Genomic DNA, 24,083 nt, shown 5'->3' with positions numbered 1-24,083 from the left:
CAGAAAGGAAAGGAGAAAGAGAAGCAATACTGGCAAACTAGACTGGAGGCAAAGGAAGGAGAAAAAGAAATCTTTGAGAAAAACAAATCTTTGCAGCAGCAACAAGCAGATGCATTCCAGCCCCTGATCTAACCCTCTGGTGAAAGGGAGAAAGGAGAGGATGAAGGTGGACATAGCAACAAGACACTTAACTGAAAGACTCCTTTTTTCTGCAATGGAGACTTCTGTCCTGCAGCGACTCTGCTTGTGGACAGAATAAGAAGATAAGGAAAAAGCCTCCTGTATCACTGCTTAAGAATAGAGTTCTCTACTGACATATTATGACTTCCCAGACTTTATATCTACAGTTCAATTATTCACAATTCTAAGTATGACAGGAGACTACTTCTGTGTTTATATGACAAGAAACAGTTACATTTGGGTGAATTCTCTCTGGTTAACCTAAAAAAGAACCTGACTACAACATGTCTATCTGAAGGCAGTGTGAGATCCTCCAATTTCAGGAAAAGGTATTATTGATTTAAAACGTGCAACATTTCAGGATCTATTTCTTCTACATTCAGTAATGGTAGTAGGTCTGTTTTATCACTTGACAGCATCCTGAAAAGTCACCAGCCTGATATCAATTCTCATCCTGCCAGTTTTTCCAAAGTTAATTAATTTGGGGTTGTCTTTTCCAATTAATTCTGCCACCATCATGACAAAGCTCTGATACCACCACAAAGAGGACACACCATTCTAAGTATCTGCAGGAAGAATGACCCAGTCACCAGTTAGTCTCACTCTAGTTACTGAAAACTCCCGAATATCCTAGATTAGCTCAGTACAATGGAAGTTGAGCTCTTCTGTACTAATTTATAGCCGTCATATGCTGACTTCTTTATTCATGCAGTGAACATTTCAATACGTGGGGTGGTTTAATGGGAGGTGGTAAAGAAACAGGGTCTCATAATAAGTTACTTTTATGCAAACATTAGAGGCTTCTTAAAAACATTTCTATTTATAGAAAAAAGGAGTAGAATTCAGAAGAACAAAGAGACAACAGCAATTTAACAAAAGTATCATAAGGGCTCAGGAAGCTCTAGCAGGGAATAAGGCCCTATAGGAACATGGGTACTCTTAAAACTTTTTCTAAATGCTTTGGTTCCTATTTTATTTAATGTATATAATACTTGGCAATAAACTCTGCTGCATGAGCCCTAGTGACTAACTACAGCAATTAAGATGTTGCTGTATCTCTAGTTGCCCATCCCACCTCTTCCTTGGAAGTTACTAAGCCTGTGGTAGTAAAAACACATGGCTCCTTGGCTTCTACAGCTCACATCACACCATAACATAAAGCTCATGTTCGCTGCTGGTTTAAACACCATCAGTGTAACAAAGTGAGTTCCAGCACACTGCAACTCTGCGTCTAAGAGTGGAGGAAATATGTAATTCTATTTCAAGCTCAGCAACAGCATAGATTGACGCAACCCCAACGATTTTCTGCATTTAGACTCAACTGCAGAGACAGGCACTCCATTTAAGGTAACAAGTCAGGCTGTAGGCCAGCTACTTTGAAGCTCAATGACATCTTGAATTGGATTCAACATTTGAAATCAGAAGAACAAGAGAAACTAAGACTGCATCCTTGTTGCAAGAAAGATGCAGGCCAGCTGAAAACTCAAGAGAGCAGTGAATTACCAAAGCCAGTCATGGTACTCCAGTCATAGCGCATTCATTTTGAATTGTAATTCTGTTCTCCAAAAGACTTATAGGCCTTCCCACTTTGGTATCCACCTGCAAATGTACTAACTTTATTCTCTCTTATTCTATCATTTAAGTGACTGTTGAAAATTTGAAGCACTAATGACTTAATTTCTTTTGGCATCATTTGTTGCTACTTTTCCATCCATGCTGACTAGTGGAACAATTTCCTCTTACTGCTCAAGTCCATAAGAAAAACATTTTCTTTTTATCCTTTACTCCCTTGTTATTTTCATGCCTCAGACGCTCCATTTTTCCCCTACACACCTCTGTCATTCTTTCTTACTCATCTTTAACACTGTCACCTAATTTAATACAATTTCTTTTCAAGTTTCAGCTCATCCGTAATGTACCGATTTAGTCAAAGTGGTCCATTGCTATGTGTCAGTGCAAAAAAAGTACAAACTAATAATTCATACTTGTGCCCTAAGAAACAGATAAGTTTACTGAATTCCTCTTACATATCTATCATGCTTCCTATGACATCTTATCTACCAGTTTTTTGAATTTAAGTTACTGTCTTTATTTTGCTCTTGGTCTTTATTTTGCTGTTCTTCCTCCCTTACTTCCTAAAAATAATGAACTTTATCAGCTTGAGATAATCCTTCACAAGCTTCCTTCTTCTTCCTCCATCTTCTTAGCCAGTTCTTTCCTATCAGTCAGAATTAAATCAAGATGAGTGTCCACATTTTTTAATAAAGAGCTTTCCCCCAAACCAATAAATTCTTACACAGGATCACGTCCTTTACTTGTTTCTCTAAAGAGATCTGTGCAAACAAAATCCTTCACTTTACTTCAAATCTCATGTTTGGTTGTTTGTTCATTTGTTTTTTGGGGTTTTTTTTAAGCAGAAGTAAGTTTCGCCACTCATTTTTGATGGGTCTGTCACAATACTGATTCTAAAAATAAACATACACACCCTTAATTCACCACAATACCTTTTCACATCTTCCCTGGCTGTCCTAACCGCACCCTCTCAGATCATCATTCCTTTGGGTTTTTCCTTTAATGCCATTTTGGCCAGAGGAAGAGTAGATATTACTCCATCTGGAACCTAAGTACAGTGCAATACAATGACGAACCCTGGAGTTTAGAAGTACTCAGTCTTAAATACCAAGTCTTAACTTGTAAACACAAAGGTAGTCTCCTAACCGGTTGAAAATAGGGGTAGGAGGGAAAAAGCAAGGCTAGCTTTTGTTAATATTTAAGTATCTACTAATAGAGTCCAGAAACAAGAATATCATCACCTTTCTGTCTATACACCATCCTACAACAATGTTAGAATCAAGGCTTTCTATTCAAGGTGACCAAGCATGAATTTCTTGCTGCTCTTTGCCTGCTAGAATCACTTCCACTTTTGTCTTTGGTTTCACTTAGAAAGCCAAATCATCTAACTGAGGAACAGCAAATTCATATTTGATGTGAAGTCGTGTAGTTGGATGACATCATAACCACTGTCTACTAATTGCCCCCTCAAGAGTTATTATTAGCAAGGTCATGAAATACCCATGATCAACTTCTCATTCTTCTCTCGCACAACAGCTTGTCCTTTTCTCCAGTTATCACATAACTGATAATCTTCCCTATTTGAGCTTTTCTGAAATGGATGACTCAGACCATCACAAAGAAAACCATCCCTCTACCTTATTACTTCCATCTGCCAGATTTTGGGGAACTAACAGCACCTTTCAGTCAAACATTTTAATCCTGATCGAGGTTAGAAAGTGAACAAAGATTTTGCAAACTTCTCGAACACTTTTCTCAGAACAGAAAGTTAGACATTGGGCAGCCGTACCTAACAGCTGATCACATAAGGTTAAAATCCACTGGTTGTTACAGCTTTAACAGGCTACTAAACGCAGGCCAAGTCTGTTAAGCTAGGCTTCCTGCTGCTGGATCCAAAATTATTTAAACTTTCCAATCCCAAGAAGTGGACTTCTGCTAAGCCATTTCCTCTAACCATCTTTCAGGAATGCTTTTGGATAAAAGTCTTTCCAAAAGAAAAAAAAAAAAATCTGTTTCTTAAGATTTTGTCCCCTTCATTTCTCAGTCAGTGCTATATAATATTACTAAACTTTTCTGTTAGCTGATCATAGTCATACTGATTTTTTAAATCATGCTAAAAATATTTCTACCTGTCCTGAGAAAAGGGCTGTGGCTTCATGAACCCAACTTAACTTCTATCTTTCTTGACCAGTGCCATTTTTTTAAATGGAGTTCTTTCCTTTTCTACTTACAGTCCTGCAGGGTGAGAGATTTCAAGGATCTCAGCAACCCTGTCTTGCCATCTTTGAAGGAGTCCTAATAGCAAAAAGTATTTATCAAACACTTGCTAACATGCATTTTTAACTAATAAGTATTTTAACTCTATTTACCTTTTACAGAGTGATTCAGGTACCAAATCATGGATGTTTAGTGCCATTTTAGATGCCCTAAAATACTCAAGACATGCACGCTGGACTGGTATATATGGGAGATTGCATATACTTTTGGAGCAGCAACTGAAGACCATGTGGGATTACATAAGGTGCTTAAAATGGTGCTAGGTGCCTATGTTTAATCATCAGCTTTTTTCCCTTGTTTTTTTAAATCACTAGCCAGTCATGGCTCGTGCTAGGGAATAGTTTAGAGTACTATTATCATGTGTTTAAGTTAAAATATAAAACCGCACTCTAAAAAGAAATGCTGAGGGACAGGGATCCACAAAAAAGCCAGGAACTCAAATGTTAGAGTCATGAGGGCATTATTACAGCAATGGTCAATCTAACCCATTTGGGGATTTTTAAATCAAGTATTTCTTGCCACTAAATTCCTTTAATACTGAAGTGCCCCCATCGACATGATAGCAATGTATAAAGGTAACACAGACTCATTACTTAGACAGATGAGAGCTACAGTAAAAAAGGCAGCTGCTAAAACCTAAATCACTCATGCAATAAGCAAAATATTTACTTCTTCCATACCTCCTCCCATCCAGACAGCCTTTTTAGTACCTTATTTGTTCATTTCAAACTGAAATACAAAAATCTTTGCAAGTATCCCTGCCTTTGGAAAGTATTTTAATAAAGAGAAGTCCTTTAGAAAAAAATACAGCAGTAAAAACACTTCTAGGCAGAAGCTTGCTTCCATTACATATATAAATATTTCAATCCCAGCAGCACCATCTAACGGAGAGCTCACCAATTTTTCCCTTCATTAACTTGACAAACCTTTTATTTTGGAGGTGTTAACAACTGAGACTTTAAAACATGGTCTATTTAATATTCTATAAAAGCAGATCAGCTATAAGATAAGGTAAATCTTTTCTCCATAGAAAACAAACAACCCTTTTTCACAGACATTACATTCACATACAAATTAAGTACAACAGGAAGTTTGCTTAACCAAGAAATAAGATTTTAGTTAGAAATACTTAAAAAAAAATTTTTTTTAAGTAAAGTAGGAAATGCCAGTTTAAAAATGCAGCTGCCTTATGCATGTTTAAGCTTTCCCTCCAAAAGCAGAGATGCCAGTGTCTCTAAACTGTAAGGAACATGGACAAGTCTAGGTCTTAATCACAGCAACAGAAGTCACTAGCTACACCTTCTTAAAATGAAATTAAGCATTTTGAAACATCTTGAAGGTTGCTCTTCTGCTACACAATATACTATGGGAGATGGGCAGCAAATGATCAATAAGCATCAATAAAACATGTAGCACAATGGCTGTTAGCAGCTTCCACTATTTACCTCATTTACTGTATTTTCTCATCAAACCAAACATGACACAAGAGCATAACAAATATGAATAAAATGGATCTATAACAAGAACTTTTTTCCTCACTGCATTTTCTCCTCCTGTACCATTTGTTAAATCACAACATTGCATGCAAGTATTCCAGCTACTCTGAATATTCCCAAATAGCTCAACATATGGACACTCTTGTTCTGGAATAACTGCCTTTTTATGTTTAACTCAAAAGACTTTCAAAGTCTGTCTGCCCTACCTCATCTCAGAGATTGAGAGTTCATATTAAAACACTCTTAGCAAATAATTTAGTGAAGTTACAGCATTATACTCTGTGTATATAAAACTGCTATCACATGTATCCAAACAAGACAATTCCAACCCTCTTCCTCATTTATTTTGGGAGAATCTCCTCACGAAAATATGCAGAATGTGAGGCGGGGGGAAAGGGGGCTGAGATCAGTTTGCCTGTCCCAAGTCTTTCTAAAAACACACATGCAAGAAACCAAGAGAGTAAATCCTCCCAAACTCCCTCAAAAAGTTATTGCATAAAATACTAAAAAGTTAAAAATTTAAATAATACTTTGAAATAAAAGTGTTCAGGAATTTGTAAGAACAAAATAGCCAAATAAGGGGAATTTATGGGCCTAGGTATTGAAAAATAGCTGATGAATTACAACACACAAATAATAATAAACTTGCTTTATTTTCCTAGAGATTGTCAAGAGCATTCTTCTGCATGTGCTCCAAAAAAAGTGTCAAAATGCCTTACTATAACACAGATAAAAAAGACTGCCAAACAGTAGGGGCAACACAATATCAATATCCACTAGCACAACTACAGTATAGCATCTACTGGCATTTCCATTACATCTTCACACCACTGGTGAGCAGCTGGGAGTATTTATCGACAGCATATTTACTAATCTGAAATATAGCATGCTCAGGTTCTGCAGCTAGAAGCACAATTCAACTCCTGAAAGACAACCGAAAGACAGAGAAGATACTGCTGACTTCAAGTTATAATTGATACTATTAACTTCAAATAAAGTTAGCTCAAATCCTTTTTGAGGTTCTTTTTTCTTTTTTTGCCTTCTCAAAATGCAGTTTAAGAAGGTAACAGGAATACTATTGTATCAAGCAGATCTAAGACTGTTAGGGATGCATATGCAAATCAAGAGTCTTCATTTACTTAGGTATCCAACTTCCTTCTACTCAAGCTAACAGCCAAATGGTAGCATTTTGAGACCATGTAGTTTTACAACCACAAGCACTTTACCTTTGGCACCTATTGAACCTAGAACTAGTATCCTAATCAGGTTCAATCACAATAGTAAAACCATTCTTAGGCAAAAGCACAATGCTCCTCTCTCAAGGATGCTGTGCTGAAAAGAAAAGAGGACAGAGAAAAGGATGGAAGGCAAGAGCAAACAACTGTAGATTTAAAGACGTGCATCCTTTAGACAACAGTAGTGTATATTGTAGGCCCATCTTTAGTGATCTGGAAGAGAAGTAACAGCGTGTTAATTCATCTGGGAAGGGGTGGGAGAAGAAAATCAAAGAAACATGCAGCTACAGAGAGGTAGAAAAGTGGACTTACAGATTAAAATTATTAGCCAGAAGTCTGAAAATAAGTACAAGCTTGGAAATCACAAGCATTTCTGGAGAAAAGTGACATGCAGTCACTTTGCTGAAGCACAAGGATGAGCCCACCTCAGAATAGAGGTTAGCCCTCAATAACTTAAAATTACATGAGATATCGACTGACTGAAAGAAGTTCAGAACAAGACACTTCTGAGAGCCAGAAGAACTAGCTTGAGAAATTAAGAACATTTATAGTGTCTGGCCAAACAACAATTTAAGATGGAAGAGAAATACAGCACAGATAAGCATTCCATTAGTATCTGAAGAGCACATAATGCAGAAAGGGAAGTCATTTAGGATGGCTCCAGGGAGATTAAAACTAGCAGAAGTTGAATGAAAATTTTAAGGCTATGTTTCCTATGCAAAATTAAGACTTAAATCGGTGGATCATTAAATAGTCAGAAGCCACAGCATTCAAGGAAACCTACTCCGGGAATTTTTCTCTCTGTGGAAAGATAGTAAGAGGGGACAGTTAAACTGGTACCAGATACAACAATTCCATTATAAAAACCCCTAATAATTGTCCTAATTATCTCTCCCTCTCAAGCACATGTACGAGCTTACAAAACAAATTCCATTCACATCGCCAAAACTGGGCTTATGAGCCAGGGCTTTGCTGTTAAAAAGTTATTTTAGGCACATTTATTGTGTGGGTAAGCTGGTGTCTGTACAATGAGAAAGATTTGTTACTGTTCTAGAACATCCAAAGCAGAAAGTTGGGAACAAGTACAAGCACCAGAACAACTACCATTTTGACAAATTGTCATGTATGCTTAGCATCATATGGCACCGCACGTTTGCTGTATGCGAAAATGGAAGAGCTGTGAAGCAAATACTGTTTCCTGCCCCATGATGCTGACAGTGCAGAATGGTGCAGCATTGTAGAGAAGACAGAACAGGAGGCCTCCATACGGCACTTGCAATTCATTTCACTTATTGATGAATGACACTTGTACTGCCCTGCTGTATCTCAGCACCTCATCATTTTTGATGTCCTTAGATTGTCAAGGAAGTAGGAAAGTACCATTATTACCATTTTACAGACCAGGAAAAGCCATAACCAGGAGCCAAAGGCCAGACTCACAAAAAGCAGTAACTGCATGACATCTATTCTCAGAACCCCCAATCAGCTACCACCTAACCCCAGAGTACCTAAATATTGGTATCGTTTTCTGAGCACCTTCAAGACATCTTCTACGCTTAAGGAAATATCTCTGTCTTGACAAGGCTGCTCACCCCAGCAATCTCAATATTAAGTTCAAATGCACCAAAAAACCACTGGAAGAGTGATCACCCAAATCTGTCTTTCTTCATCCTGTTAATTGTCCTAACCACTTGACTGAGACATCATGCTTCCTCTTGCTGTTTCTCAGACACACTGAGTTTTTGATTATTCCTGGCACAGCAGAAGAGTTTCAAGAGAAGGAAGTGACATTACCCTTAACTGGCCTGTGGCTTGATGATGAGAATACTCCCCAAGGAAGTAGAAAACTTGGATTGGAATCCCCCTTCTGCCCCAGGACCCGAGCTTGATGTCACATTACTCAGCATTGCAACATCACAGACCCTTGTTAGTTTGGACCTAAGGGAATGACTTATATACATCTACAGAAACAATGAACAGCACCCATGTCTCCTAGATTTTACACTAGTATCTTCAATGGACCATCTTTTCTTTCTTCATAGATGTCAAACCATTGTGGGAATGAAGTGGCAGCCATAAAGGCATTTCTTATCTTATAGTTATATCTGCAACAAGCTTTTCAAGACAGATCAAATCAAATCAACTTGTTTTGCTGGACACCTAAGAAAACTGTAGACAATCATGGCACTTCAAGCTTGTCTTCAGTATGCATATCTTATGTTATGTACTACAAGATATTTTTCAAACTAATGCAGAAACCATGAAGACAGGCAGAAGTTCAGTATTACTCCAAATGTTAAACTTTTATAATTATGAGCTTCCAAACAGTCAACATTATAGCACTGGAAATGGAAGTTTTATGACTTTTTTCACTAATGTTTTTTCCTGGAACATTTACTATGTGTACGCTATGTGAAAGGATACATTCACTTCAGAGCATTTACATTATTAATAATTTTTTAATCACTGTAAATAATCTACAGAATGCTTCCTCAATACATCAGAGAAATCTATTTCATAAATGATCACTTTATGTCAGTATAAAAAAATATCATTTCTGCTATGCCCATTGCAGTTCCAGTTCTAGCAATTTGCAAAATTCAAGCTTGATATCAAAGCACAAGACACCCTGGTTAACAGTACGAGCAAGGAGCCAGGGAAGGAGGTTATCATGCATCTCTAATACAGACCTTCTCCATCTACAAACATGTTGAGACTTCCTTTCCCATGCTGCCATTTACTAGATGAACTTCAGAACATGGAATTCTACCAAAATCACACTTTAACTCTGCACATACAGAATATAGCAGCGGGAAAGAATAACAGCATGGAAATCAAAGGCTTAACATTTTTGCGGGGTGGAGAGGATTAGCAACCTACTGTTGTTGTATATAATTTTAGAGACACTTGCCCTGCTAACCTAGTTACAAAGCCAACAGTCAGTAGCAATTGAAGTCATAGTGGCAAAGATTTTGCATCAATGCTCCAGTAGAAAAGATTTCAAGGAAGAAAAAAAAAAATCCTCACAGAGTAAACAAAAAATATATATATTTGTATCACACTTTCCAGTACCAAATGACCTGTTGTCTTATTTCCTCCCTAAATTCTTAGAGCTTTCTACTGTACTGTACTGTAAATCCTTATTGATTTACTAGCTTTTTCTTTTATTTTCTCTTCTTTCCCATTAGTACCGACCAAGAGATCACCTCTTCCTACTTTGTACATAAATATCCACCTTTCACTGTAAGTTTTCTCTCCTCTCCTCCTAATTCTCTAGTCCCATCTCTTTCTACCATTAAGAAAAATGAAAGGGATAGAAAAAAGCAATATATTTATAATATATGTGTTAAAACAAACATATACTGAGTTTATTCTATCAAGTTATGAGGGTATAGGCTTCAGCAGGTAGACACCGGTTATATTGTCTTTGCCAACCTTTCACTGCTCTGGTTTCTGTGTCACCACATCATTGCAGGTTAAAAAGTTCTAGATAAAAGCTAGCATGGCTACAACACTCTTTCTGGTGCTACAATCACTCCTTTATTCTGTTGCAGAAACATACACAAGTCTCCCTCCCTTGGCTTCTTTTCCCCATCCCACATCTCAAAATCTCCAATTTCACTCTCCCCCACCACTTTTCGTGATCCTGAGCCACAGGCCAAAAATGCCAGGAGGTTTCAAATACAAGCATCATATTCAGAAAGTACCCACCCACAGCCATTAAGAAAAAAATTTAAGTCTTGGCAATTCTTAAAAGGAACCATGCACAAGAACACAGACATCTGAAACCAGTGTGTAATGAGCAGTCTTCAGGCATCATAAGATTCGGCACCATTAATTAAGAAACACTATTATATACAAAAAAAAAAAGTGAAATCCAGCTATTGCATCACCTAAGATATTAGAGATCAAAATGCTGAGTTATGCTTGCAATATCTACTCATACAAAGCCAATTTAGAATACAGGATTAGATTTAAATCATTCCAACTTTTAAACTGCTTTAATTTTCATCTGCAGAACTATGATTGTTCACTGTCTCATGTATTTACATTCCTGTAATTTAACAACAAAAGTTAAAAATTAAGATTTCTGGATTTTCTTATTTTTAGTATTGTTGTGAGTACTAATAGAAGAACTGGACTTCAATATTGAAAAACATGTTCTTCTTCCCCCACTTAAACTTTTCATTATGGTCAAAAATAATATAAAGATGTAAAATACAGCAAGATATCAAAATCATTTAGAAGACAAATTCTATTAGCATGGACTAGTAAGATTTCATAAAGAATTTCTTGTTGCTGATGCTAACTAACTACTGCCATCTTACACAGTTTTCCAAGATACCAACAGTAAATATGCTAACATGTTGACCAAATACCCTATGAATCTGCACTGGAACTGCTTCTCAAAACTGGTATCAACTTAATTGCAGGAGGACTTCAGGGAAGCCTAAAGACTAAGTAATTTAGCATCCTCTTCTGATTAGGATTAATTTGCCATGCTATTGAATATGCTTTGCTTTTCTACATCCTAGATTCAGCTATTATTGGAAGCTTCCAAACAAGTCACATTTCAGTAAAACACCCAACCATTTTCACATTGGAACAAAGCAACTTTTTTAACACTATAGTGGTGCCTGCTTGCAATGCCCAAACTCATGATACATCAATGTTTCCGTTATCAAGCTGTATTACAAGGGGTTTCCCAGTCCAACCATAAAAACTCTGATTCAGTCCAAACATTCAAGTATATTTTGTCTTAAACCAAAAACCTTCTCCCTAAGCATGGTAAATACAACGCTTACATCTACATTACTCCATACACACTGGGCAGTGTATGGATTGCTGTTTATATACACTTTTAGCCAGATGGCTCATTTTACAACATATAATGTATGCTGCCCTTTAATGTCTTTAGTCATAACTCTAACAACCAATGTAGTCATTAATCCCAACCTTCTATGCAAGTCAGTGGCTATTTTAAACACAGATTTTTACTAACTGTTTCAAATTATACTGTTTCTTTTGTTCAAGCTCAATACTGTTAATAAGCATTCACATCATACACTTTAAAAAAAAAAAAAAAGGCTCCGTTCTGGTCTGTGAATATAAGTTCACATTAGCACATAATGCTACGTGCATTCTATAGGACAAGCCTATAATGAAAAATACATGGTTCTACTGAAGAAATAAAAAAGTCACATAGAATACAATCTACAAGATTCAGTTAGATCTCAACAGTCTAGAAAAGTCACTGACCTAAAGAGACTACAAATTTCAAATCCTATCATTGGAAGTTCCCAAATTTTCCCACTACAGAAACAGAAAAAGATGAAAAAATGTCCTAATACATGTTAGAGATCCATATAAAGATGCACATACAGTCCTTCATGTCACACACAAGCTTGGATTGGCTGAAATGAGAGTATGTCTCTTAGCATTAATACAATTTCTCTTCTTTTTCTGCAAGTAATTCAGATCTTAGACACTTGAAGATACAAATAATTCAAGATGTAAGTGCCTTACCTTCCTATTTTACAAGCCACTGCAGTTCTCAGATTATGAGTCAGTCATAGGTTCATCTGCAGAGGAATGACTCAGTATAAACTTTTAAACACTGGTTATTTTTTCTAACCTACAACATAATTAGTTTAACATATTAGAACACCACGCAACAAATAGCACAGAAAACTGAATAGCAAAAAAAAAAATTAAAAATTAAAAAAAATACTCTTCTTTCTGCTCCCGCCAGACAGATGGGTTAATAACAGAAGGCCATAGCAGGCACACTTTATAAAAATATAACTCCTTCCGCACCGGTTAGGGGCAGCTCTGTAGTAACAGAGGAGGATTTTCATTTTCTGCGGGGGAGCCAGGCGAAGTCCACATTGCATCGGAGCTGCCTCCTCCCGGCACACGCGCGTCCGCCGCGGCTATGAGGGAGCCGGAGCGGGAGCCGCCGCAGAGGGCGGCCTCGGGGGGCGCGAAGTCGCGGCGCCCGGCGCTCGGCACCGCGGCGCGGCGGCTGCCGGCAGTGCCCCTTTAAAGGCCGTCGGCCCGCCCCCAGCACTGCATATGGAGGGAGCCAGGAGCGGAGCGAGGCTTCTGCATTCAAACGACACATCAAACGCCCGCAAGGGCCGCCGCGCCGCGCCGCCCGCCCGCTCCCGCACGGCTCCGCGCCGCGCCGCCAGGCCAGGCCCGGCCCGGCGCGGCGCGCTCCGGCCTGCCGCCGGGGCGCTTCCCCCCGCCCGCCGACACGCACCCCCGAGCTCCTCAAGGGGGGTGGAGAAACGCGGCAGAGGGGGTAGAAAACAGAGAGGCAAAAACAATAAGTGAAAACGCGGCACCTGCAAAGCCCTGGAGTGCGAGTGCGTCCGGGCAGGCAGAGTCCACGCAGCCGCCGCCGCCGCCGCCTGAGGCTGATCTATGCCTGGGCACCAGCCGCCGCCAAGGTCCCGGCAACAGGCTGCGGGTGCAGCGCGCTCGGCCCCTGCCTGGTGGCAGATGCCTCGTATCAGCGCCGCGCCGCCGCCTTCCCCCGCCGGCCAGACCCGCGCCGGCTCCGCGGGAGCAGCCGCCGTCCCCCCCGCCCCGGCTCCCGCCGCCCGCCCCGCCGCGTCCCCCCGCCGAAGGCGCCCGCGCTCGGGCAGACGAGCCCGGTGGGCGCCGGAGCCCCGAGGGGGAGCGGCGGCCGCTGAAGCCCCCCCTGCGGCCGCCGCCGCCGCGCCGAGCCCCGCGGGCGCCCTACCTGCGAGCGTGTGAGGGGAGGGGGGCGGCGGGCGGCAGCTGGAGCCCGGCGAAGGCGACCGCCAGCCCGACGGAAAGTCCCTGCTGCTCTGCGCCGTCTCCCCCCGCCCCGCACTTCCTCTCCCGCCCGCTCAGGCTGGAAATCCCCGGCGAAGCCCGCTGCTCTCCCGGCTCCGCCTCGCACACCGAGGGGCGGGCCCGCCCGGGCCGCTCAGCGCGCAGGCGGCAGCCGGGGGGCCGGGCCTGCCCTGCCCGCCTGCCGCGGCTGCACCTGATGCCGCCGCTGCTGCTCGCCCTCCCCGCGGGCCAGGCCCGGGCGGAGAGGACCCCCCATCCCCAGCCCCCCTCCTGGCGGACGGAGCCTGCCCGGCCCTTCGCGAGCGGCTCCGGCGGGGACGGGGAGGGGAGGGGGAGCCGGGCGCCCCACGGGGGGCTGGGGGCGGCGCCGGCCAGCGGCGCGGGGGCTCGGCGCGCGGGCGGCGGCCGTTGGTGCGCGGCGCGCGCGCGGGCCAACCGTTGGGGCCCGGGGGGGAGGGGGAGGCGGCCGGGGGGTCGGTGGGGAAGGAGAAACCCGCGCGGCAGGGAGCCTCGAGCACATCAGCCTTTATTTAAAAATGCCCACCGGGGGGGGGGGGGGACAAAAAGGCGGCGAGTATAGAAAAGATCGCGAAAGAGCCGCGAGCCGCGGCGGCTCGCCCCGAGGGAGGGCGGTGGGCTCCGCGGCGCCTCGGCGCAGGGCGGGCAGCGCCGGGTGGCCGCCGAGCGCGGGGAGGCGGCGGCGGCGCGGAGCCCGAAGCGGGCGAGACATGTCCGTCCCGACTTCGCCGCTCGCAGCAGCACGGGGGGGGGGGGGGGGGGAATGGCACCGAGCGCTGAGGGGAGGAAGAGATGCAAGCACCGGTTAGCAGCCTGTCACCGTGGGCAATCAGGCTAAATAAACGCCCGTATCAGGCTCCAGATCTATTGTATTATGTCCTGATTAGGGCTGATATTTGACAGATGTCAGAGGTGTCTCTTGTACACGGGGAAGCATTATATAGCTTGTCATTTCACTACAATGCGACCGGGTTGATGTGAGAGAAAGTGGGAGAAGAGGTTCTGCCACATAAAAATTGCTAATGGATATCAGCAAGAGCCAGAGGCAAATACACAGTGCAGACCGGGCTAAATCAGAGGAAGGGGGCTTCAAAGCTCCGGGTGAAATTATGGGGTTGGCGTGACAGGCAGCTGGAAGCTTCGGAGCTATAAGGACTGTTCAGAGCTGAACACGGAGAAATGTGTGGTGTTTGGCTAATTTCACTGGGATGAGGTCACCATCCTTTTTGGACATTGTTTATCGAGGGATGACTAGGGAGGAACAGTTGGATGCGTGATCCTCAACGGACAAGCTTTACGTCATGGTTACCACTTACAGCATCTCCCAGAGTCCTGAAATCCATCCTGACCCTGCTGGGTCTTCCTCTGTGTAACCCCCACGCCAACCTGCCCGGGAGAACTAAGCATCCACACTTCTGTCTATGTCCTCAGCAGCCCCTAAAATGTGAAGCTTGGTTCCTAATCTTAATTCCCTCCTTGTGTGCTGTTTTTCTTCCTCATCCCATTTCTCTGCTTTCCTTTCTATCTCCTTGTCCCTCCCTCTCTTTCTCCCCTCTGTCGTTCCCTTTCCCACTCCTCTCTCTCTCCCCCTTCCTCTCTCCCTCCTTTTGCTGCTGTCAAGACAACTGCACCTTTTGAAAGGGCACGGTGAACCTGTGATCAGAAAGACAATCAAAGACCAATGTCTTAAACGTTCCCATTACTTGTTCAAGATTGCTTAGCTTTGGAATGGCTGATAAAACTGTGTACTGAACCTGTATTTCTCCAGCAGCGAGTCTGCAAATAAGTTTGCATCAGAGACAAACCTGCAATTTCTTTCTTTGCCACTCTTTCTGCTATATGTGTCCTCTTGTTTCACCCACCATAACTGGATTCCAGTGTCTGTAGCTCCAGCAACTATACTAATATATTCTTCCCCAAAAGAGTGTTAAAACAAACTCTTAATACTATCTAAAAGATGTCAAACAGAGGCTTTTCCACATTTAAAGAAGTGTTGATCTAATGAAATACCAAGTGCTTTAATTGTTCTTTTTTCGTTTTCTGTATCATGACTGAAAGTTTTTAATGAATTCTAATACAATTATTACAGTGAGATAGGTCACCAGTGTCTAATTCTAACTAGTTTGGAATTGCATGTTATAAGCAAGTAATGTTTTCAATAAATCTCATAATTTGCTGGGCCAGAAACATTGTCTATCAATGCACTACTGCACAATACTATTACACAATACTGCACACTACTGCTTAGGAGTAACGTTTAGAATATAGTCATTGGAGGGGTGGCTGTATAGAACAATAAAAATAAGGGTAAAAACCATATAGGAACTGTATTTTAGTAAAATGTTTCAAAGAAATAAGATTACATTACTTTTGAAAATTATGAGAGAGAATAATAATAAAAAAGACTCCGCAGGGATAAGGGTGGTAATCCGTTACTAACTTGGATAGGGATAGTTGTCTCTAAAGACTATGGAGAAAATATGTAATAATAAATAGCATGTGATTATGGGAAACTATAATTTCTCAGATGCAGATTGGAGAATACCACTGGTAAATGATAGGGCTTAAATGTTCTTGAACATGATAGAAAGTAGATTTCTCAAGCAATCAGGGAATTAGACCATGAAAGATGATGCTATTTTAGGCCTAGTATTAATAAGCAGCTAGGACCATGTAGAAGACCATAGTATTGTGACTAATTTTGAATTGAGTGATCATGAACTGATTCAGTTTCTGTTAAATTGGAAGAGGGACAAGAGTGGATCTTTGTCTAAACCTTGGGCTCACAGAACAGCAACTTAGAGAAACTAAGGAAACTCATGAGGCTGATAAAACAGAGGAATTCAAGGATGATCTTTACCCAGAGATATTGAAAGAAACTGGCAAATGAAATTATAATTGCGGAAGCAAGGTTTTGTTCAAGGTTAGTAGTAATACCCTGAGTCTAAAACACTCTATAGTGAAAGGAGAAAGGTAATGATACCGGTAATCTTAGGCCTACTCATCTGACCTTACTACTGTCTGAGTGTATTCCTTGATGTGAAAACAACTGTGAGCTGCCAGGGTGAATAGCTGTGGAAAAGGCTTATGTGAGTCTATGATGCACTAAGTGGGGTATTTTTAGTAGAGATAGGAAAGTATTAGTACAGCTTTACACAGCAATGCTAAGGACCCTCATCTGGAAAATTATGTACAATTCTGGTGACTTAGGATCAGAAAAGATTGACTCAGGTTGGAACAGGTGCAGAAGAGGAATACGGGGATGATAGGGGAATGGAGTGTCTGCCTTCTCAAAGGGCAGCTTAAAAGTCCTTGGCTTGCTTAGCTAGCAAAATGAGGGCTGCTGAAAAGAGCGATGGTTCATTATAAATACATTCAAAGGGTCAATAACAAGGAAGAAGAACTATTTAAATTAAAGAATGGTATTAGCACAAGGACATACAGTTATAAATTGGTCATGAGTTGCTTTAGACTGAAAAGCTTTCTAGTCATTCCAGGAGTGAACAAACAGGACACTAGGCAAAAGCAACCAAAATAATTTTAAATCAGAGCATATTTCAGTATATCCAAGGGATTTTGAAAGGAAACTGAAATGCTAACTCTTTGCATTGTATTTCTACCATTCCCAAGCTTGAGGACTTCTTCTGGTCTTCTACCCCATCTGCATTTGGCTTCTGAGGGTTTTTTCAACTGCCTCTGAAGCACTGGAAATTAGTCAGAGACAGGATGTAGAAAGGACACTGGTGACATTAAGTTGTCAGGTGGTTTGTGGTGTATCTTGCTCACAGGCGCAGGGTTGAACTGATTGCCAGATTTGGGTCACAAAGAAATCTTTTCCCTCAGGTGAGATTGGCAGAGACTGTTTTGCCTTCCCTCTACCACCACCACCACCACCACCAATTTCCCAGAATCTTCTGGGAGATTTATTTGGCAAGTGTCTTGTTGCAGTGGTGCTGGTGTTTTGTCCTGTTATATTCCTCTGTGATACTGTCATGAGGTTTGGTCTTTTACTACAGCTCTTAAGTTTATTATCTGATACTGAGAAATGTTTTGTGACCCTTGATGAATGGGAGCTGTAGAAAAGGTGTTCTGTGAGACCTCCTAAACAAAACATCCATTATGTAGTTGTTCACAGTTGTAGAGAGAGATCATTTCCAGTCCTGTCTTCCTAAAAATATATATATATAACAGATTATTTTTAATGTTGAAGGTAAAGAAGGGAGAGAGAGAAGGAGAGGGAGAGGGTAACATTGTTTCTTGTGTGAATTGCCTTACTGCAATTAACAATCATTCAGCTGAACTATTTAATTGGTAATGATACAGTACATCCTTATTAGCCTTGCTGTTCCAGGTGCATTTTGGCACTGCTTCTGTACATAATGCTAACTCTAAGTGTTGTGGTTCGTGTGCATTGTGCATGTCCACTCCACAGTTTCTACAGTATATTCTCAGAAGGTGGTTATGTTTTGTTCTTAATCAATACTTATTGTGTATTTGAGCAAGACGTAGTAGAACTCAGTTTCTGCATTTCTAGCACTGAGGAGTCTTCTTGATTTGCAATTTCTTTGTCTTGTGCTTTGGGTTGTACATGCTTATTAACAGAATAATAAAATCATTAAATTTATATTCCTTTTTATTGCTGAAGCATAGCCCAAGAAAAATATCTTTCCTGTATCATGGGAATATGCATTCATTTATTGCATCCTGTAAATGATATAAAGATTCCCCTGGGTTTATTTCAAATGCTACTAAGCAATAATTTCTAATGTAATAGCCCTCTTGCTTAAAGAAAAAAAAAAAAAAGATTTCCCCTGCCCGAATGGTGATTTTCTAGTTTAAATTCCTAGAAAGCGATGGCTTTCTAAATGACAAGTATTTGAGGTGACACATTCTCCAAGTTTTCTAGAAGTTAGTTATATATGCAGCTTTTAGGAGTATGCTAGGTGACATTTTTCCCTTCTTTCAAGCTAATTGTAATTCCTGAGTTATCTTAAAGATCTCCTTCACAATTGACAAGAAATGTTAGTGTGGAATATCAGAACTGTGTCTCAGTAATTTTAAGGCCTTCTTATTCTCTTGTTGAGACTATTCAAAAATATATTGGGATCCCCAGGCTCCCCTACCATCAAGATTACCACTATGCTTGAGCCAAACTGACTTTGAAGTCAAATGAAATTTTTGAGTGGATTTTCAGAGAGGCCTGTAGAGTGGTTCACATGAAGTCTAAGCTGTACCTGGAAGCAGTGACAAGATGAAGATCCACAGCAGGAAGTTATCTAGAGCACAACGATGCTTCAGCTGTACCTCTCTCTCTCAGTATGTCTCCAGAATCAGAGGTGTGATGGGAAGAATGGAGAATCAGCAATACTAGCTCTCTACCATCTGGAGATTTCCCTGTGACAACTGAATCTGAACATAACTAGTAAAGGCATCTTAAATGCTGCTTTGTGCCTTTTAAGCAGCACAAAGCAGCCTTATCAGGAACAAGGATTTGGTCCAAAAGTTTTCCCCAGACATAAAATATCTGTTATTATACCAGTTTGTAACTAACAACTGCAGGGGTTCTATTAAATACCTGGCAAAGTAAAAGGCTGAAATGAATATAACAGCTGTATTGATTTATCCAGATGCCCTCATTTTCTGGGTGATACATTCATCTGAAAATATCTTTAGGACCTCTTCTCCATCAAGAATCTCAGAATCTAATCATATAAAAGGAAAAAGCCTCACCTAATATTGGCAGAAAGACCAGATGAGTATATTTTCAATGCTGAGAATTGTTCATTACTGTAGAAATTGTTGTTGGCTCTTCACAGTAATCAATAATAGCTGTTTCTTCAGGATGACGTAAGTATTTTTACTTTCACCATTTCTGCATGTAGTCATGGGAACAAAAAAACGACCTGTGAGAATGACGCTTAGGAACAATTCGAGCATTTGAGGTGACTGGAAGGTGGTCATTGAGTCCCTTCTCTTCCCTGGCTTCCAGCTTAGCTGTTTCTTACCTTCAGTACCATGGGAGCATCCTAATAGATTTGTTTCTGGTTGAACTGAGTGTCATTCTTTTTCCTTATTACTGACACTATTTTAGCAAGTTCTAAAGGGGAGATTCACAGTATTCTTGAAGATTGTGTGAGCCTCTGGGTGTTCTTTTGTTGCATGAAAACTATCTACAGAAGATCAGTTTCTGAATGCTGAAATCTTCTTTCCTGACTTTATGCCCAGCCGTACACAGACCTGACAGGGAAGTTTGCAGTACCAAAATTGTTGCTGCAAAATAGAACCTCAATGTTTGTTATGCAGCCATGCCACAGATTCCTGGAGAGAATCCAATCAGTAGCAATAATCATGTAAAGAACAGTTGTTCTAGAAACCTAGAGGAAAACAACTCCTCTTGTCAATACTGTTCCCTAGGGAGCTGTATCTTTTCACAGTGGAGCCCTGGTTCTCTTATATTAAGCTGCATGGATCTTGCCCTATATATTAGAGAGACATTATCAGCCTATTGAAAGATCTTCCATTCCCAATTTAGTTCTTACAGACATGATTTTTGGATTTTCTTCATTATGTTAGCTATTCCTTGCCAGTCTTTGTTTAATATATTCAACCCTCTAGTGTATCTGCAAGTGTTGGATCTAAGACTTATATCCACACCAATATGAAGGTATAATGTCCTTCTGTCTCTCTGGCTTTTAACATGAAGCATATAGTTCCTTGATGGTCTGTCTCTTGATGCTGAACAGTTTTTTTCAACAATTCTTGACAGTTTTCTTACCCTGTGTAATAGATGGTAATTCAGAGTTACAGTTTCCTAGGTACCGTCCATTCTGCCTCATGATAATATGTGGAAAAATGTAGTAACTCTAAAGAAAAAATAATTACCCAGTTGTTTGTCTGAAGATATCTTTCAGCTGGATTCAACTTATCCACCTGAGTCTTCACAGAATTAGGAGACAGAAGAAGATTTAGCATTTTCACTGACTGGTATTTTGAGTAATCATCTCACCTTCACACGTAACTTTTTTATCACACGGTTTGAGGTGGTCTCTGCCCTGTGCATCTGAAGAAAGTGACAAAGAGTACTCCAAGCACTCTTGGATAAGAGTGTCAGTCTTGTGATGCAAACAACTGATGAGCTTAGCACCCCCCACATATTACATAGGTGGGATCCAAGAACAGGAATCTAGTTAAAATGTATCTTCAGGGAAGCTTGATTATATTCAAATATTTTCCTCGCTGAGTTTCAGTATTCTCTATATCAAATACATTCAGTTTTCAAGTAAAAAAAGAAAACAATCTAAATGCTCTCAGGACAAATTCAGCCTAGCCGCTGAGAACCAAGTTTGCCTTCTTCTCACCTCTCACCAACCATGATATATGTTCTGCAAGCCACATTACACCCTAATCAACATTTGTATACTTTACTATCCCCATGATTACAATATGAGCAGGTTATAAGCTAGACAGTAGTTAAGGAGATCTAGAAAGAACCCAGCTCCAATGATTAGCATAAAGGAGTAATGAGTCAAGACAGCATAGACTGGAGAGAAGAGCTGAGAAGCAAAAAAGCAGTTAGTTGTCAGGGTAAGGCTTCCAATGAACCCCAGAGCTTGAGAGTTGTTGGATGATCAAACAGCTGGTGCAGGGACAAGGAAGGAGGAGGCCTCATGGTTTAGGTAAGGTCCGTGCCAATCAGCTGCCAGATGGTTGTAATGAGCTGTGTATTTTTCAAGTAGGGCATTTGGAGGAGCACTATTCTGGTAACCCTTCCTCTACCTTCAAGTTGCTTAATCATGCAGGATCACTCAGACTTCTGGTGCAGACCCACACCAATGCCTGAGCAGCAGGAGGAAGTCAAACAGACCTGTTGGACTTTGGGTTACCAAACAGTCTTCAACTATTCAGCTGTAGAGGTTGCTATTTTGAAACCAGAGGGATAACAGACAAGTTGTTTTGGCACCAGCCCACACAAGAGCTGTGTCCCCTAGAGAAGAACCAGCAGCTCTTGCAGACCCAGATGTTGAAAGACCTGCTCTGAAAGTGGTAAAATATTAGCTAAGACCCTGAGAAGGTCTGAAATAGAGATATTAGGAAAATTCCTCTGAGGCCTTCAGATGACTGTAAAGAAGTGGGCCTGGCAAAACTGGCCTGAAACTGTAGAGAAACCCATCTTTTCCCCCATGAATGAGTGAGCAACTGCTGTCAGTGGTGATCTTCTGTAGCCATGTGATGGCATACCAGTCACAGACAACCCACTGCAGAAAGGTGGACAAAGGCAAGTAACAGTTTGCTGTAGCTCCCCTCATGACAACAGAAGAGCTCCTTCCAACTCAGGCTGCAACTCTAAAAAACCTTTGGAACAGCAGAAGATGTGCAGAGAAGACTTCTGATCAACTGAGAGGACACACCTTGTAATCTGCTACCATTGTGGAAAACAAGGGCTTCTTGCAAAGCAAAAAGATATGAGCATGTATTTGTTCGTAAAAACAGATTATAATAAAATAGAACTTGTTGTCAGACTGCAGTCAGCCCCAGTAGCTCTTCTAATTCTAGGAGATGTACCCAGAGAGGTCATAGAATATTCTGACTGCAGCACTCTTATTTTAATAATAGCTAACAAATGGAATCACTGGGGTTGATGAAAGTGGGCTGCCATGTTCAGTCTCAAACGCAGCAGCCAAATTCTCAGAACATATTGAGAAACAGGACAGTGGGACTTTACCATTCACTGAGTAATTCTATGGTAATTCCCAAGTTCTTCACTCTTTTCATTCTTCCTAGATTATATCCAAGGGAAGAGCCTGTATCTGATCCTGTACCACTTTCCTGAGTTCAATCTCTAGACTGTCTGTTCTAGCCATTGAGAAAAGTGCTTCCAAGTCCTGAATTACCTGCATAACTCATAATCTGCTACTTAGCAATTAAATGCTCCCCTGTCGCAGACAGATGTGAGTTAAAATGCACAAAATCTGACATCATCACTGTACTGAAATGCAAGCTGCAAAAGGCTAAATTCTTCTTTGGCCTCAGTCTTCAACTGAAATATGTTAGACAAATCGGTTTACCTTTGTGCAATTGCTGCAGAATTAAACCAAAGTAATGTAGAGCAGAAGGAGGCCTCAGACTCTCCCGGTCTCTTAGACATAATACGGTCAGAAAACCAAAAAGCAGTATCCCTCCCACCTCCAATTTCCCTGATGAATCAGGACACATTGTGATCTTAGATTCAAAGTGGAAAGCTGTGGTAATTTCACTAACTTTCCGAGTTACTCCTAATCCATACTGTGATAACAGATTGTCGACTCAGCTGAGATGAGAATGTCTTTTCTTTAGCTGGGCCTCCCATTTCAGTGGTTGTGGAAAAGGTGGCAATCTATGTCTTTCACTGGCAAAAGCGGAATTATTTCTAGCAGTATGGGCACAAAAGTATAGTTTTGCATTTTCATATACTTCAGGAAGTTCTTAGTAAGAATGGTATATGTAAAACTCAGACACCTTTGAGGAGCTACAGATCGCCAATTCTCACAAGTTTTATCAAAAATTTTGTGATATTTGAGGCTTTTTCCTCAAAGTCCCATCTCCTGGAGTGATGTGAATATGTGAGAAACTCTCATTTTTCTTTTAATGAAAAAAATGCAATAATTTTCTTGCTCTCATGGTTGCAGAGAGAAAGCTTGAAAATATGACCTGATCACACTGCAAAGCTCAGAAACCAGAAGGCAAAGCAAAATGAGATGAATGTATATTTGCTTCTAAACAATATTATTGGATGCCCATGTTATTATTTTTTTAAAGATCTGATTCATGATTTTTTAATGATTTGGTCTGGCAATACTATATAGATGAACCATGCTCTTGGATAAAATTGTTTATCACACTAAAGACTAAATTGAGCCAAGAGTAAGTTCACTAAAAAAAAATTACACATACTGTCTATTCTTGGCTTTTTAAAAACATCATCTGCTTTTTACAAAAATCTAAGATTAATGGAACAGAAGAGCTTTTATCCAGCCAAGCCCCAGTATATGACAAATGTAAAAACTGAAGGGCACAACAGGAACAAAAGCTAATAAAGCTTGAAGTAGGTGAGATTTATTTCTTTAACACATAACTTTTCTTATACCCACTGGACCACAGTCTGTTCTGGGTTACACCAGGGTAAATCCAGAGTAAACTCAGTAAAATAATCTGACTTTATTGGTCTCAACTAAAATATTTTGCAGTGAATTTATATCAGTTCTCCTAAGCGTATTTGTCATTCCATTTCTAGTTCCAGCATTTATACCAAAATCTAGTAAGAACAATGTGACTGGGGAATTGAAGAAATACTAAAATTAAGCTTGACTGTGCAACTTCAGTTTGACTGATATCCCTTTGGCCCTGCTTCTGAATATTAATTCCAATAGCCTTTAATGATATGATCACATTTTTTTCCACAAGATTCTCTACCTCGCTGAGTAATGGATCCCTCTGAGAT

The 24,083-nt window shown here is 40.8% G+C and overlaps 1 protein-coding gene across 4 annotated transcripts in view; it reads right to left on the bottom strand.

Moving 5' to 3' along the window:
* TRAF3 (TNF receptor associated factor 3) overlaps positions 1-12,351 on the bottom strand; it is a 63,116-nt gene extending 50,765 nt beyond the window's left edge. For all 4 annotated transcript variants that reach the window (XM_013940779.2, XM_067295008.1, XM_067295007.1 and 1 more), the window contains exon 1: positions 12,287-12,351. The gene's annotated coding sequence lies outside the window, so the exon portion shown is untranslated. The remainder of the gene's footprint in view (positions 1-12,286) is intronic.
* Between the last annotated feature and the right edge of the window lie 11,732 nt (positions 12,352-24,083).

The sequence above is a fragment of the Apteryx mantelli genome, chromosome 4 (assembly GCF_036417845.1).
Source record: "Apteryx mantelli isolate bAptMan1 chromosome 4, bAptMan1.hap1, whole genome shotgun sequence".
NCBI lineage: Eukaryota > Metazoa > Chordata > Aves > Apterygiformes > Apterygidae > Apteryx > Apteryx mantelli.
This window is presented reverse-complemented; position numbering and strand designations above follow the sequence as displayed.